Raw genomic sequence first — 17611 nt, forward strand, 5'->3', positions numbered from 1 at the left:
CCCCTTAACCGCGGGGCGTCACTTTCGTGATGCTCGGCCACAATGGATCATACCGCGGGGCGTCACTTTTGTGATTCTGTGTTATTTTGAATTACCCCAGGCTCTCAAGTGGTGGCTTGTATCATCTATCAGTACTGCCAATGTCCAACACTAGTCAGCACTCCAAATCTCATCTGTACTCCCATCCATTGTTGACATTTTAGCGATTTTAACCCCTTCGTGACTCCCCTCCCTACCTGCCCTCCATTACCCTGACCTCTCACCTCCCACGCCGCGCTGCGTTATGCAAATTTCCCTAGGATTTTTCCACAGATTTTATCCACTGAAATAAGCCCTATGCCCTATACTTATACAAAATAATATATACCAAAAAAAAAATCAGGTAAGTGATAGTGTTCTACACCAGGAATTGGCTAATTATCACCTGACAACACCTCACGTCCATTCATTCGCTACATTACCACGGTAATTTCCCCTTTGAATAATGCCTTGTAATTGATGTCTGTAATAAAAATATATATCAGAAAGGAAGGAAGAAGCCTAAGTGACATTTACATTCACCTGGAACTACCTATTTCTTTATGTATTGCCGAGATTTTCTACCTATAAAAAATTAGCATGTAAGTTAGCAGCAGTCAGCCTCAGTGTCACTGTCAACCCTTCCCTTCTCAGATAAGCCGCGGCATTTAGTTCCTTGTCCTCCGCTGTAGTGAAACCATGTCGCACTCGCGCCCCACCATTCCTGCCGCTTCTGCGCCCATTGCAAAGGGCCCCGTGACGTCTACCCCTAAGAAAAGTAGTGAGGGAAGCAGGAAAGGCCTTAGTGATTCTGCAGTGGCACGTGAACTTGCAGAATTGTCCATGGTGATGATGGACAGTGATTTTGACAATTCGGGTGAATCGTGTGATGAGCCGGGTGAGGTTATTGTGCCAGAAACTGCTACAACGAGTGCTTCAGTGTTGGAAGTAGTCTCTAGCTCCAAGGGAAAGGAGCCTTTAGTGCAGCAAGGCAAGGAATTTGGGAAGGGAGTGAAAAGGCGGCGTGTTAGCCCCAGAACAATGCCCCCACGTGACCCAGCCCACCATGAGTCACAAGTGCGTTCACCTCCCCATTCCCCAAGCCCCACTTCACTCATTTCTTCATCATCGTCGGCTGAGTTATCTCTGGAGTCTTAGTCGTCGGAGTCACCACCAGCATCAACAGTGAAGGCAGGCCGTAGAGGAAGAGGTAAATCAAGCACAGTGAAAAGTAGTGTAGTTAGTAGAGTAAGGGCTGCTAGTGCTGTACGGCAACCCAGGGTCAGTGCGAGTGACCCTGAACGAGATAAATCTGCCTCACAGCCAACCTCCACCACCACCACCACCACCACCTGCCCTACACCGCCACGACAGGGAATCCTGGACGCCTTCGCGTGGACGGAAGGGTCCGATTTTGTGCCTGAAAATTTAGTATTTGATGACAGCTCCTCAGGAGTTCAGCCTGCCTTCACTACTGACGAAAATGCTGAGTGTGTGAACTACCTTTTGGCCTTCCTAGATGACGAAGTCATGCAGCACATATGTGATGAGACCAACAGGTATGAATCACAATGTGCTGCAAGTGGTACAGGTGCAGTCAAGATGCAACAGTGGTCCATGCTGGGAGTGCAGGAGCTGTATGTGTTCTTTGCCCTCATGCTTCTCATGCCACACTCCAAGAAGCATGAGTTGGAAGAATACTGGACCATGGACCCCTTACTACCCTCACCCACCTTCAATAAGTACATGGCCAGAGATCGCTTCCGGAACACCATGAGAAACCTGCACTTTGCCGACAATGATGTACCTTCCCAAACCGACCCACTCTGGAAGATCCGGGAGATTCTGAGCAGAATGAAGGATAAGTTTATGTCATTCTTCCACCCCTTTCAGAAGGCTGTCATTGACGAATCCTTGGTTTTGTTCAGAGGACGTCTTCGGTTTGTTCAGTACATTCCAAGCAAACGCCATCGCTTTGGAATTAAGTTCTTTGTACTGCGCGACTGTAAGACGGGGTACATCCTTGACTTCCGTCATTTATTCAGCCAGCACTGTCGATCTGGATAAAACACACCCCCTTCGCTTCTCAGGCTGTGTAGTGAAAGTGCTCCTAGAAAAGTATTTTGGTGGGAATCATGTGCTGTATACAGACAACTACTATACACCACCGAAACTTGCCAAATACCTTTCTGAGCATGGCATTGGCTCCTGCGGCACTGTCAAAAGTAATCGTGCCCACTTCCCCAAATTCCCAGAGGCAGGAACCTCGCAGCGAGGAGACGTGCACCTACGCATGTCTGAGAAGATGCTGGCAATACGGTGGCATGACAAGAGGGTCATGCACATGCTCACCACCGTACATAAGGGGGAGATGACAGACAGTGGGAAGGTCGACCATAGGACAGGCGAACCTGTGATGAAACTTGATGCTGTGTTGGACTACAATATCAACATGCGGCTGGTGGACAAGTCTGACATGATGATTGGTGAGATCGACTGCCTCAGGAAGAATACTAGGTGGTACAGGAAAGTTTTTCTGCATCTCATAGATATGACGATGCTGAACGCCTTCATCCTGTACAAGATGAAGGTCAAGCCACCCAAGTCCTTCTCCCTGAGGTTGTTCGCCAGGACTTGTGTCCAGCAGCTGCTGGAAAGATATGGTAGGGTGACAGCAGCAACTCCAAGGCGCCATCCAGTAACACTTCCCGACCGACTTCAGCAGAGGGCGTATATGGAGCGGCACAGACTTGAGCTTATGCCTGCCACAGGGAAAAGGAAGGCTGCGATTCGCAGGTGTCAGGTGTGTGCACATACCACCCGCCGCACACCTGAGCACAAACGCACCTCTTGGCAGTGCGCTGAGTGCCAGGTTCCCCTCTGTGTTACCTGCTTCTTCGATTACCACAGCCAGAAGCAGTTCTAACAGTGCAAGTGTGAAAGCAGAATAATTTGGAAATAATGTGTAAATAATGTGTAAATAATGTGTAAAAAGCAAATGAAAGCAATGGATGTTCAGTACATATGATTGAACAGTGTATTATAGTTTTATCTTACTGAAAGTGACAGTGAATAACATAGTGTAAGTAAAATAGAAGGGTAAATATTGAAAATAGAAAAGAAAATGTAAATAGTAATGTAAGTAAGTAGTAATATAAGAATATGAGTACAAATAATTTATGTTATAACAGTGAAAGTGAATCCGTGGCTCTCTACGTATTTTACTAAATGAAAAATTGAATGACTTCAGTGACAATAAATTAATACGACTAAAGGAAACTTATGGAGAAAGACTCCAGATATATATAAGTGTGATACAGTAATAGAAATATAAAGTGTGAGGGGTTTTATGAATAATAAATGACAGAGTACCAAGAGCGAACTAGCGCAAGTGCGACGATCAGATGCGCTCGTAATTTCCATTGCTTTCACAGTGGTTTTTTTTTGGAGTATGGATCCCAAACTACTGTACTTGAAAATCATAGAGTAGTGTTTATAGTGTTTTTATCTGGCTGTGGTAATCATATTACGGGTTGTCGGGAAGTGTAAAGTGGAGACTTCGTTACCCAACTTCAGAGGTCTCCACAAGTCCTACGGTAACCGACAAAGGCTCAACAAACATTCCAGGAGAAAGATGAAGGTATGTGCCATAAGCATATGTAATTTTAATAATCTAGGACTAATAACTGACTTTTGGCAAATATTTTTTGAGAGTCTGTCGGAGCCCGAATAACCCCGCGGTACACGCAAAACATTGGTAAACATGCCTGCGGTGTAGGGGTTAATAAGATAGTGCCCCATGAATCCTCGCCGCCTCCCGAGTACCATTCCTCCCAGTTCACCTCGTTACAGTTAAAGGCACCCACTAAAATTATATTATTACTTTTCTCAATTATTTTTTTGCATATAGCTAGCCATATCTGACAACATCTCATGGTATTCGTCATCCTTCCATGCTCTCGTCTTTGGGGGAACATACACTACCGCCATATCTCTCTTAACAATCTCTCCAGTTTCTAATTTCATATATATCACTTCAGCCCTGCCTTCTCCAATTTCCACAGTATCTACAATTATGTTGTTCTTCACTGCTATCATCACTCCTCCTCCCTTTTTTTCTTTTCTGTCTTTTCTCCACAGTTTGTATTTACCATCTCCCAAATGAACATCAATATCTTCTCTTAATTTGGTCTCTACAAAGCACATGACATCAGGTTCATGTTCTCTCAAGAAATCGTTAATTTCGATCCTTGTCGATATGAAACCATCAACATTAGTATATATCACCTTCAAATTATTTTTGACGTTTTTAATACCTAACTGTATTTACCTAATTGTGATATACAGGAAATGAGCTACGCTCGTGGGGTCCAGTCTCCGTTTCTCAATAAGTCAAATTTAGCTTTAAACTCGTTTAACGGCCATACCACGTTGAGTACACCGCTTCCCGTCCGATCAGCGAAGTTAAGCAACGTTAGGTCTGGTTAGTACTTGGATGGGTGATCGCCTGGGAACACCAGATGCTGTTGGCATAACGTTCTCCCTGCATGTCAAGTGGGGTTGGTGGAGGATTAGTGCCCCTCCCTGTAAAACAATTAACTCTAAGCCCTTGGCCACCCCGTTTGGGATACATGGCGTCTGGCAATGAATGAATGAATGAAGTTTTTAGACTGGATGATCTCTTTGTCCAGGCTATTCCACAGGTCTATACATCTATAAGGAAAACAATATTTCTTGATATCCTTCAAGCAGCTTGGTTTCTTCAGTTTCATTCAGTGTCCTCCAATAAAAACAGATCTTCTTTGTCAATTTTATCTATTCCCACTATGCTCCTGAAAACTGCAATCATGCTGCCTCTCTTTCTCCTTTCTTCTAAGGAAGGCAAATCCAGCTTTTCCAGCCTCTCTCTGTACGACAGATCTGTCAGACTGGAGACCATTTTGGTTGCTGTTCTTTGTATTCTCTCAATCTTGTTTATATCTTTCTTTTTGTGTGGGGACCACACTACTACTGCATATTCTAAGCTGGGGCGAATCATGGCCACTATCAATTTTTTCATCATCTCCTCATCCATATAATGAAAGGCTACTCTTATATTAGTCACGAGTTTATACGTCTCCCTAACTGCCTATTTAATGTGTTTTTCAGGTGACAAACTGTCCTGAACCAGCACTCCCAAATCTTTTCGTTCTCTCATTTTTGTGATTGGTTCATTACCCATCAAATAATTCAATGATGGCCTCTTGGTACTTTTACCCATTTCCAATATTTTACATTTCTTTGCATTAAATTTCATTTCCCACATCTGGCTCCAATCGTGTATCCTATCCAGATCCTCCTGCAGCATTTTACAATCCTCCTCAACCTCTACCTTCCTCAAGATCTTTGCATCATCAGCAAACAGACTTGCATCACTGTTCACTCCATCTACCATATCATTTACATAAATCAGGAACATTACTGGCGCCAACACTGAGCCCTGTGGGACTCCACTTGTTACTTTCCTCCATCCGGACATCCTATCCTATATTACTGTCCTCATTTGTCTGTCTCTCAAAAAGTCTCTCATCCATTCCAGGAGGTTCCCCCTCAGTTCTTCAATATGCTCTAGTTTCCACATTAGTTTCCTATGAGGTACCTTGTCAAAGACCTTCTCCAAATCTAAATACACATGATCCACCCAACCATCACTCTCCTGTACCACGCCAATCAATCTTGAGTAAAAACTCAACAAGTTGGAAACACATGACCTGCCACTTCTAAATCCAAACTGACTATCAGCCAAGATATTCATCTCTTCCAAACATTTTATCCACCTATCTTTCAGAATTCTTTTGCACAATTTTGCGACCATGCTGGTTAGGGACACTGGTCTATAATTCAAGGGTTCTTCCCTGTCTCCTCACTTATAAATTGGTACCACATTTGCCCTCTTCCATTCTTGAGGCACTTTTCCCTCTTCCAGAGAACACACAATTAAACTGTGAATCTTATCCGCCAGTTGTTCTCTGCATTCCTTCAGTACCCAATTAGAGATTCCATCTGGTCCTGGAACTTTCCCTACATCTTGAGTTTCCAGTAATTAATACACTTCCTGTACTTTCACTTTTATAGCTTTTATCACTACATTACTAGTCAATCCCTCCCCTTCCACAAACTCCTTTTCATCAGTGAAAACCGATTGGAAACATTTGTTCATTATTTCAGCTTGCACTGCCGCATCTTTACAGACCTCTCCTTCTACTTTCAGTTTGGTGATTCCTTCCTTATCTTTCAGTCTGCCATTGACAAATCTATAAAGCAGATTGGGTTCATCCTTACCTTTGTTTATTATACCTTTTACAAAATTCCTTTCTTCCTCTCTTCGTATTCTTGTGTATTCATTTCTAGTTCTTTTATATTCTTCCAACAGAACAAAGGAAGAATATAAAAGAACTAGAAATGAATACAAAAGAATACATTGAGAGGAAGAAAGGAATTTTGAAAAAGGTACAATAGACAAACGTAAGGAAGAACCCAAACTGTTTTATAGATTTGTCAATGGCAAACTGAAACAAAAGGATGGAATCACCACACTGAAACTAGAAGTGTGTGTGTGTGTGTGTGTGTGTGTGTGTGTGTGTGTGTGTGTGTGTGTGTGTGTGTGTGTGTGTGTGTATTTACCTAGTTACATTTACATAGTTGTGATATACAGGAAATGAGCTACGCTTGTGGGGTCCTGTCTCTTGTACTCATTGTCAAATTTTGTTTTGAACTCAAGTTTTTAGACTGGATGATCTCTTTGTCCAGGCTGTTCCACAGGTCTATGCATCTATATGGAAAGGTATATTTCTTGATATCCATCAAATAACTTGGCTTTTTCAGTTTCATTCCATGTCCTCTTTTTACTCTCCCATCCAATACAAACAGATCATTTTTAACAATTTTATCTTGTCCCATCATGGCCCTGAACACTGCAATCATGTTGCCCCTCTCTCTCCTTTCTTCTAGGGAAGGCAGGTCCAGCTTTTCCAGCCTCTCTCCGTAAGACAGATCTGCCAGGCTGGGGACCATCTTGGTTGCTGTTCTTTGTATTCTCTCAATCTTATATCATTCTTCTTGTGTGGGGACCACACTACTGCCACATATTCCAACCTGGGGCAGATCATGGCCACTATCAATTTTTTCATCATTTCCTCATCCATATAATGGAACGTCACTCGTATGTTTGTTAGGTTGTATGTCTCTCTAACTATCTTGTTAGTGTGTTTTTCCAGTGACAAACTATCCTGGACCAGCACTCCCATATCTTTCGTTTCTCTCACAATTTTTATTGGTTCATTACCCATCATGTAATTCAGTGATGGCCTCTTGGCACTCTTACCCATTTCCAATATTTTACATTTTTTTACATTAAATTTCATTTCTCACAACTGGCTCCAATCATGAATCCTATGCAGGTCTTCCTGCAGCATTTTACAGTCTTCCTCGACTTCTACTCTCCTCAAGATCTTTGCATCATCAGCAAACAGGCTTGCATAACTGTTCATTCCATCTACCATATCATTTAGGCAAATCAGGAACATTACTGGCACTAACACTGAGCCCTGTGGGACTCCACCTGTTACTTCCCTCCATCCGGACATCTTGTCCTTCATTACTGTCCTCATTTGTCTGTCTCTCAAGAAGTCACACATCCACTCCAGGACATTTCCCTTTAGTCCTCCTATATGTTCCAATTTCCACATTAGTTGCTTGTGGGGTACATTATCAAAGGCTTTCTCTAAATCTAGATACACACAATCCACCTAGCTGTCTCTCTCCTGTAGCACGTTAATCGCTCTAGAGTAAAAGCTCAACAGGTTGGAAACACATGACCTTCCACTAATGAATCCAAACTGCCTCTAAGCCAATATGTTCATCTCCTCCAGATATTTTATCCATCTGTCTTTCAGAATTCTCTCACACAATTTTGCAACTACGCTGGTCAGGGACACCGTATTTTGTACTCTTCTTGGAAGTGCTGTTATTGGCTTAGAGTAAATGCTATGCTTGTTTTTGACTGGTTCAGTAATTAATAGAGACCCTACAGGACTGGACAGCCAATATTTTCAGCTGCTTGTTGATTGGTGGGTCGATGTAGTGGCATTTTCGTGTGTGTGTGTGTGTGTGTGTGTGTGTGTGTGTGTGTGTGTGTGTGTGTGTGTGTGTGTGTGTGTGTGTGTGTGTGTGTGTGTGTGTGTGAGAGAATACAAAGAACAGCAACCAAGATGGTTCCCAGTCTGGCAGATCTGTTGTACAGAGAGAGAGGCTGGAAAAGCTGGATTTGCCTTCCTTAGAGGAAAGGAGAGAGGGGGGCAACATGATTGCAGTGTTCAAGACCATGATGGGAGTAGATAAAATTGACAGAGAAATCTGTTTGTATGGGATAAGAGAGTAAGAAGAGGACACGGAATGAAATTGAAGAAGCCAAGCTGCTTGAAGGATATCAAGAAATACAGTTTTCCTTATGGATGTAAAGACCTGTGGAATAGCCTGGACAAGGAGGTCGTCCAGGTTAAAAACTTACATGAGTTTAAAGCTAATTTTGACTTATTGAGAAACAGCGATGGAAACCCACGAGCATACAGTAGTATATTCCATGTATATCACAATTAGGAATATCAGGTAAATACTTAAATATTTGGAACGACTTAGACAAAGAGGTGGTGCATGAGAAAAACATTCATCTGTGTAAAGGTAGACTTGATAAATGTGGATATGGAGATAGGACAACACGAGCATTGCTCAATTCCTGTACACTAGAAATAGGTAAATACAAATAGGTAAATACACACACACACACACACACACACACACACACACACACACACACACACACACACAAAGAAAGATATAAACAAGATTGAGAGAATACAAAGAACAGCAACCAAAATGGTCCCCAGTCTGGCAGGTCTGTCATACAGAGAGAGGCTGGAAAAGCTGGATTTGCCTTCCTTAGAGGAAAGGAGAAAGAGGGGAGACACGATTGCAGTGTTCAGGACCATGGTGGGAGTAGATAAAATTGACAAAGAAGATCTGTTTGTATGGGATAAGAGAGCAACAAGAGGACACGGAATGAAATTGAAAAAGTCAAGCTACTTGAAGGATATCAAGAAATATAGCTTTCCTTACAGAACTATAGAGTTATGGAATAGCCTGGACAAAGAGATCATCCAGTCTAAAAACTTAAACAAGTTTAAAGCTAAATTTGACTTACTGAGAAACAGCGATGGGAACCCACGAGCATAGCATATTTCGTGTGTATCTCAATTAGGTATATTGGGTAAATACATAAGTACAGTAATCACTCCAATATCCGGATCAATAGAGCCATCGGTAGGTTCGGATATTGGTTTTGTCCGGATATTGGGCCCCAGCTTATGGACTTGTACTTACGGACCCTAACACAGAGAAACACCTATACAACTCCCTCCGGACATGCATAGCACGTATTTAACACCCAAATCACACCAATAAGGCACATAAATGACTGAAATAAATGCAATAGACACATAAAATGTGGGTTTAGAAGTATGTTCATACATTAATAAACATTCTGGTACTTATGGACTCTAACCGAACCTAACCTAACCGAACCTAACCGAACTCTGAAAAACACATTCCTACTGCACATGCATGAGGTAAGTTTAGTATGGAAAGAAGTACAGTATGACACTTTCTGGTAAGTATAGTATGGGAAAAAATACAATATGAAACATTCTGGTAAATATAGTATGGAAAATAGTACAACATGAAACATTTTGGCTACTTACAGCAAGTCCCTGGCCACCTCGATGAATAACCGCCTCCTCTCGGACTCTGACAGTAAGAACGATTTCCTGAAGCACTTGCACTACACTCTTCCTGAAGTCTTGCACTGAACTTAGTCACTAACACACAGAAGTCCGTTCTTTTCACAGTGTTCACTTTAGTCCAAATAATGTTCCATTAAATTTAAGTGTTGCACATTAACTTTTCCCAAGTTTTTAAGTTTCCAAAGCCAAAACAAAGAAGGTTAGTTACGTTAAATTTCTTTTCTACTTAGTCTTTTCTCCCAACTTGAAAACCTTAACACAACACACCGTTTTTTTCACTGCACAACACTCAAAATTCCCGTGTGGTCTAGTGGAGAAGTTCTTGCTGTTTATTCACTGTCAGAGCCCGAGAGTATCACTGGCAGGCGTCCAAGGGGTGCATCGGTGGGTAGTGGTGATGGCGTACCGACTACAGAAGACTCTGAAGACAGCCGCAAACTCACGTCGAGCGGTGACTCCACTGTAGCTGATGTGCTGGGCTGTGGCTCGGAGCATGAGGGCCTGTCTTGGGGAGGCAACGGAGTGGAACCAGGGCTTGGCACAGCGGGGGTCACGGGCCTGAAAAACTGTCAATCGTTGACTGACGCAAGGACCGACGATTCTGGCGATTGATGATGCGCTGCCGGAAAGCACGCACTTCCTCCACGAGTCCCAAGGGCCCCATCTCCCTGTCGCAGTCCGGGTGTTCCAGGTAGTCTAGGACGAACTCTAGATGTTCCCGGAGTGCGCTCAGCTTGGGGATGGCTGGAGTAGTGTCCTGCTGGGCGGAGTCTGCATCATCATCACCTTCGTCGTCGGAATCTTCAAGTTCGGGACTGACACCAGCAACCGAAGACGCGATCTCGATATCAGACAACGTCTGATACCCAGGATCGCCTCGTCGTCGTCCAACCACTCACGAACATCGTCCACATCAACATCGTCGCCGTGCGTACGTAGCCGTGCATGGAAGTCATCCACGTCAAACCCTAGGAAATCGTACTCCACATCTGTTCCGAGAAGCAGACGAGACCAACCATTTTCAAGAGTTTTCACAGGGACTTCCTTCCATGCACTAGCCCAGTTGTACAGCGCAGACTTGATGTTGTAGCGGCGAAGGTTTTCCAAAGTCCGCTTGCCTCGAGTGTCACGTCCTTCCCTGCGCTCGTCCTCGTCCTCGAGAACCACCATCACCTCGTCCAGGAACTTCCGACGGTACAGGCGCTTTGTTGCCACGATCACTCCTTGGTCCATTGGTTGAATGAGAGCAGTCGTATTAGGTGGCAGAAACATGCACCTAATACGGCCATTCTCAGCAACCAAGTCCTTGTCGCACGGGTGGGCAGGTGCATTGTCGAGGAGAAGGAGAGCCTTTACCTGGTCGCGAGGAATTCCCAGTGTCTTCGTCTGGTAATGTATGACCTCCTTGACGAAGTGATGGTGAAACCAGTCTTTGAAAATCACAGCTGTGAACCATGCTTTCAAAGAATGGTACCATACGACAGGAAGGACATCCATCACCCCACGAAGGCACCGAGGCTGCTTTGCACGGCCAACAATAACGGGCTTAAGCCGGTGCATGCCGTTAGCATTGGCACAACACAAAGCAGATATCCGTTCCTTAGAAAGCTTGCGGCCAGGTACACGCTTCTCCGTCTCATCGGCGAGAGTGTTCGTTGGCACCGAGCGATAGAATAGGCCAGTTTCGTCAGCGTTATAGACTTGACCGAGAGTGAGGCCCTCCCTGTCGATCAAGCCTTTCACCTTGTGCCGAAACTCGTCCACTCCATCCTCGTTAGCGTCCAATGCTTCGCCATGTGCTTTACGGTTAGTAAGGCCATGTCGCAACTTGAACGCGAAGAGCCAACCCTCGGATGCCTTGAAGTCTAGGGCGTCGTGAAGCCTTGCAAACTTCTCAGCAGCAGCCTTCAGCTCCGTTCCACGTACCATCACACCAGCTGCACGTTGCTGTCGATACCAAATCAACGTGGAGCGGTCGATCTCTGCATACTTGGGAGTAAACATAACCTTCCTCTCCACGTTGCGTTTGCTTCTCGACGAGAAGTCAGCCGTGTACTGCATGAGCTTGTCTCGGGAACGCTTGATATCAAACAAAGTCGACCAGGCCAGGTTGAACTCGCGGAGAATGCGAGAGGAAGACCAACCCGCATCAACCTTCTCCAATATCTCCCGTTTCTTCTCCAGAGTCAACACCACTCTCTTCCTTTTCTCAGGAGGCGGGGCCATCATCACACACACTAAGAGTAGGGCAGAGAGCAGCAGGAGGCCTTGCAGCAAGTACGGCACCACCACAAAAGCGAGCACGTGGGCAGCCATGACGAAGAGCGTAGGTCTTGTCGCGGTGAGAGACAGGCGGGAAGTGGGGAGGATGCAGCGGCGCTCTATCGGACGTCGGAGGAATGACGAACCAAAACAATGCTCTCACGCGGCGCGCGCGGCAAGTTCAAATTACGGACGGCAAAAAATCGATTTTTTTTTCCAATTTTTTGGATTTTCGGACCATTTTGGGAATGTTTGATCCCAGGACGATAAGGTTCGGTTAGTGGGGATGTTCGGTTATTGGGCGTCCGGATATTAGAGGGATTACTGTATTTGGAACGACTTAGACAAAAAGGTGGTGCAGGAGAAAAACATTCATGTGTGTAAAAGTAAACTAGATAAATGTGGATATGGAGACAGGACAACATGAGCATCACTTAATTCCTGTATACTACAAATAGGTAAATACACACACACACACACACACAGTAAGCGAAATTATCAGTAGAACATGGAAATTATCAGACGAGGAAGGGTTAAAAAATGTTTGGATAAGGATAGATGCAAATGAGGAAGAAAGAGCTAAAATAAAAGAGTTAGTAAAGGAAGCAAAGGTAAAAAACGGGCAGAGAATGGAGGAAGAGCAGACAGTGTTTTATTGGAGAGTCATGAATCAGAAATTAAGGAAGTGTTACCGGTGGAGAGAAGGAGAAAAGAGGGTATAAAAAACATCAAAAATAATGTAAAGGTGGCATATACTAATGTTGATGGTTTAATATCGGCACTTCTAAAAATCAACAATTTTTTGAGGTTACATGAACCTGATGTTATGTGCTTTGTAGAGACCAAATTAAGAGAAGATATTGATGTTCATATGAGAGATGGTAAATACAAACTGTGAAGAAGAGACAGAAAAGAAAAAACAGGAGGAGTGATGATAGCAGTGAAGAACAACCTGAATGTAGATACCGTGGAAATGGGAGAAGGCAGGGCCGAAGTGATAAATATGAAATTTGAAACTGGAGAGAATAGCAAGGGAGATATGGCAGTAGTGTATGTTCCCCCTAAGACAAGAGCATGGAGTGATGATGAATACCAGGAGATGTTGTCAGACATGGCTAGTTATTTACAGAAAATGACTGAGAGAAGCAACAACAAAATTTTAATGGGTGACTTCAATTGTAAAGAGGTGAACTGGGAGGAATGGGACTCAGGAGGCAGAGAAGACTCGTGGGGCACGACATTATTAAATATAACAATGAACAATGTGATGACCAACCACCCCTTGGTTATAAACCTTCACCGGCTCAATCCAATTGGAGCACAATAATTATCCACTAAACCACCAGACGCCAGAAACTGGCTATATGGTTACCACCCAGCATAGTAAATGGTTTCCTGGTGTACAGGAAACCATTTGACCTGTCACTCAGTGTAGAGTCACCCACAGGCAGAAGGAAGAGGAAAGAATGAAGGAAAGAAAGACAGAAGGGGGAGTGTAAAGTCACCCGTAGGCAGAAGGATGAGGAAAGAATGAAGGAAAGAAAGACAGAGGAGGATGAAAGGAAAGAAAGATGGAAAAGAGGAAAGGGCAGACATCCGAGAGCAGCACTACATCAAGTGAGTGGATGGTGAGTGCCCTCACCTAACACTGATTTGATAAATACAATTACATATGAATGATCTGCCCCAGGTGACTGGCTGAAGTGTGACTGTATATGTATACACCGGGAACAGTGATGCCCTGGAATGAGGAAATTATAAAGGCAGAAAACTTTGGACCACATAATGAAGGTAATAGAGTGAGTCTTAAAAGGTATGATTAGGGACAGGGTGAATAATAATAGATGCAGTATGCATTTATGCCATTCAAAGGAACCAGTGATGCACAATACATTGTCTGCCAGCTTCAGAAAAAATATATGGTGGTGCCAGGTGGTTTAGAGGGTAATTAATCCGATGGCTGCAACGTACATCATATAATGGAAAAGTTGTAGCTGCCATGTACAGCTGGAAAAATTTCCGCGCGGGACACTGCGTAGAAGGCAACAGGAGCGGCAAATAATGTGATATGGTAACAATGTTGAGGTAAATGAGGGGTGGAACGTGAGGGGTAGGTGAGGGATTGGGGGGGGTAGTGGGGGTAGCTGTTTGGTGGGAGGGGTGGGACATAAGGGATGGGGGGGTAATGGGAGTAGCTGTGTGTTGGGAGGGATGGGAGTGGGGTAGCAGAGTGATGGGGAGAGGCTAAATAGCCATTTAATGTTGTATCATAATTTGCTTAGATTTTAAATTAATATGTTTTTATGATAGGGGAACACACGAAGTAGCAACAAGCAGTAAAGTGATGGTTCATGACATGATGAAAAATGGTCAGTTCAGTGATCATGCAAGGCTGATATAAACACACTGATGTCACCAACACATAACCTTATAATAATGACTCGCTCCCCTTCGGTATCTATAACATCCCTATTGTAACACATAGACTAATATCAGACATTCATCTCAGATACTTCTCTGAAAAGTTGCTCATATATTCTTAAATGTAATGTAGATATGTAGTGTATGGAAAATAAAGTACATAGAATATTCCATTTCTTCATTGTGTCAGTCAACCACTAGTTTTTTTACCCAAAAGAGTATTAAAGTATGTCAGATTTTAAGACAAGTGCATCTCTGTTAACTGACAATGTGAGTTTGATATATTTCCTAAATCGTAAGCACATCCTGGCTGCTTGTCACACACTAATTTAAGTATAAACTAGACCTAAACCTTTTCAGGTCAATCAATAGCGTAGGCATGAGTGAGTGTTGTGCAGTGTATGATACTGGGTCTCTCGCTGTCTGACTCTCAGTTTATCTCACAGAGATTCATAAGTAGGCTTAGGATAATCATGCATTTGCATATGTGCATATGGAAATGCATATTCTAGCCATTCTTTAGTGTAAGAGCATATTCCTGTTTTTTATTTATATGGCACATTCTTTGAAATTTCCTAGGTATTATAATAACTTCAACTTGTAATAATATTCAAAGTCATATCATCCATCAAATCAAAGTGAACTATATACTGCTTAATTGGCTGTGGTTGGGAAGGTCGTGCCTTGATGGCCAGTAGACAGCAGTTGAATGAGATGGACTCATGTACAACCACTTGACTCACCAGAGTCTGAGACACATGCATGGCCTGTGATTATTATTTTATAATTTTTTATATATTGCTTTTGAACATATTTTAAGTACACTGCTATACACATGAGAAAGGAACAAATGCCGATATAGGATTTGTTACTTAAACAATTAATGTATTAGTGGTTCTTAAGCATGAAAACATATTTATTTTTTGTTCTTTCTTTAAAATCATTTTACCATGTTGCCATATAAACGATTAAGTCAGCAATATGTTCTTTAATCTTTCATTAACAGGCTCGACTCAGTGATACCTTCTCTGGGAAGGTAATTTTTAGATAAATATACCGAAAAATAAGTTATACTGTATTGCTAATTAAAGAAGCTCAGGTTGGTAACTTATTATTATCTATATTTACCTGTATAAAGTGCACATTTTCTCTCTTATTACTGAACATTTGCATGCATATTTAGCCATTTTAAGTGCGTAATCATCCTAGGCCTAGTGATAAAATATGATGTAATACAGTACATTACATAACTCTGAAACAATTGTGCCTGTTAGTAGTTATCAACAATCCTTTCCTTTTATCTGACATCTGGAATTAATATGGAAAAAATGTAAAATACTGAACTGCATTTTCTTACATGAACGGGGCGACCGCTACTGGCAGCACATTTGTAGATATTATATTACGAAAATTTTGTAAAATGTTTGGTGCATGCACAATTTGTGGCAAATGCAAGTCTTACATAGTGTTGGTAATTTTTTTGTGAGTGTTGTCTGTATTTTGTCTAATATATCACCATCTTTAAGAGTGACATTATGTCCGTATTCACTTTAGATGACAACTGAGAAACTAATTGTATCTTATTCCTGCCAACCAAAAGGTTACCAATGTGCCTGTATGTAAGGGAGGCGGTAGCTGAATCGTTAGAGAGGCGGCTTGCAGTCCTGATGGACCTAGGTTCGAATCCTGGCTGGGGCAGGGGACAGTTTAAGGATTTGAATTTCATAAAAAGCAGACTTTCCTGATCTACCAGATGACGTGCTGACTTGTCGTAAAAATACCCCCGCTAATACCAATACACCAGTCCTGTATGAGACAGCCCTAGCATGTATTCAATATGGACGTTGGGTGTTAGTGCCGAAGTGGTGACATGTGGAGGTGTAGGAGGACTACTAAGCCTTGGGATAGGCTACTGCCCCCAAGATATAGGCCCTGAAGCCTTTGCCCAGAGTATTAAAAAAAAAAAAAAAAAAAAAAAAAAAAAAAAAAAAAGGTAATCTAATGCTTGTGCCAGAGAGAGTGAATTATGCACTTTTAACCCATTGGCTCCCAGATTTCCTGTGCGAGGGATTTTGCTGGAAGGGTGCTAGGGGTACCGCCCTCCGCCTGTCGGCTCATGGTCACGAAGCTCACAGGTCCCTACCCTCGGGTTCCTTCCCTATTAAATTTTGAAAATGCTCAGTTCCATCCTATATTGAGGACCTGGGCACTAATGGGTTAATACTCGTATAATTACACACACACATGCACATAAGCATAAAGTTATATAAGCCTATTAAGATATGAGAGATTGGCCCTAAGAAAGTGTTGACTGGAGTATGCTTAAATTTATAGTCTGGTATGAATGCCAGGCTCATCCATCCGTAAGCAGGGTAAGTCCCTATACGACTTAAAAAAGGATAACAAATTACGCCGTCAGTCAAAAGGATATATTATCCTTATTTTGCCAGCGTTCGGCTTTAAGATAACAGTAGTTGACTTATACAACTATAAAATGGACTATTACAGGATGTTACATTCTGTATTCAATACAAGTTGCAATGAAAGTTAAATTATCTTTGTTAAGCAACTTGCATGAGAAGCAACTGAAATCAATTCTAGATATCTGTAAATTCTCGGTCAACAATACAAAACTTTCCGATGAGGGGATGGAATGACGGAGACGTAGGATAAGGTTACGTATTGGCAATACCTATTTGCTTAGGTATTGGACTTATTCCATCATATACTGAACCATCATTAGCAGCTTGTTGCCACTACCTTTTATTATTAATAGAAAAATCGTATTGGAATGATTATCTATGCAGAGTCTGTTGACACAATTAATGGCTACTTAACCTTTCCCTAACACACACCTACCCCCACCATCACCCCTCCTCTCCTCCTTCACTCACCTTCCCTGCAACTCCCACCCCCTGCTTCACCCCCCAGCACTGTTACCAGATCATTTCTGTCTCTCGCTGCTGCTGCCATCTACGCAGTGTCCTGTGCGGAAATTTCTCCAAGTGTACATCATATAAGCAAGATTTTTTTAAATGGGCGCACTACATATTTCTCCCTTAAGTCCTCATTAC

The 17611-nt window shown here is 42.8% G+C and overlaps 1 protein-coding gene and 1 non-coding gene across 2 annotated transcripts in view; both read left to right on the top strand.

The window, feature by feature from the left end:
- Positions 1–17611, top strand: part of sl (small wing phospholipase C gamma 1) — a gene marked incomplete at its 3' end in the record, with an annotated part of 811582 nt that overhangs the window by 485900 nt on the left and 308071 nt on the right. The window lies entirely within an intron of this gene.
- LOC145404231 (5S ribosomal RNA) lies at positions 4432–4550 on the top strand. The gene has a single exon (XR_013898161.1). It is a non-coding gene; the product is annotated as a 5S ribosomal RNA (ribosomal RNA).

The sequence above is a fragment of the Coenobita brevimanus genome, chromosome 62 (genome assembly GCF_032717465.1).
Source record: "Coenobita brevimanus isolate Jiangsu-jjx chromosome 62, ASM3271746v2, whole genome shotgun sequence".
Lineage (NCBI taxonomy): Eukaryota > Metazoa > Arthropoda > Malacostraca > Decapoda > Coenobitidae > Coenobita > Coenobita brevimanus.